We start from the raw sequence: 257 nt of genomic DNA on the forward strand, positions 1-257 counted from the left end.
AATCCGACACTCTTGCCCTGCGTGCAGTGTTGCATCCCGCACACTGGATGAACTGTCTCTGAAGGACGTGACGTGGCCCGGGGTCCTCTCTGCAGACAGGCGCTTGGCTCGATTCCCTGACCGTGCGAGTTGCTTAATGCTGGGCTCTTGGCATTAGGCTGGATGTGTGTCATGTGCGGGCGCTGTATTTCAAGCATGTTTCGTGGGTATGTGTGTGTGCGGGGGGATTTTTTTTAAGGGAGGGGGGAGGGGGGAGT

The sequence above is a fragment of the Penaeus monodon genome, chromosome 34 (assembly GCF_015228065.2).
Source record: "Penaeus monodon isolate SGIC_2016 chromosome 34, NSTDA_Pmon_1, whole genome shotgun sequence".
Lineage (NCBI taxonomy): Eukaryota > Metazoa > Arthropoda > Malacostraca > Decapoda > Penaeidae > Penaeus > Penaeus monodon.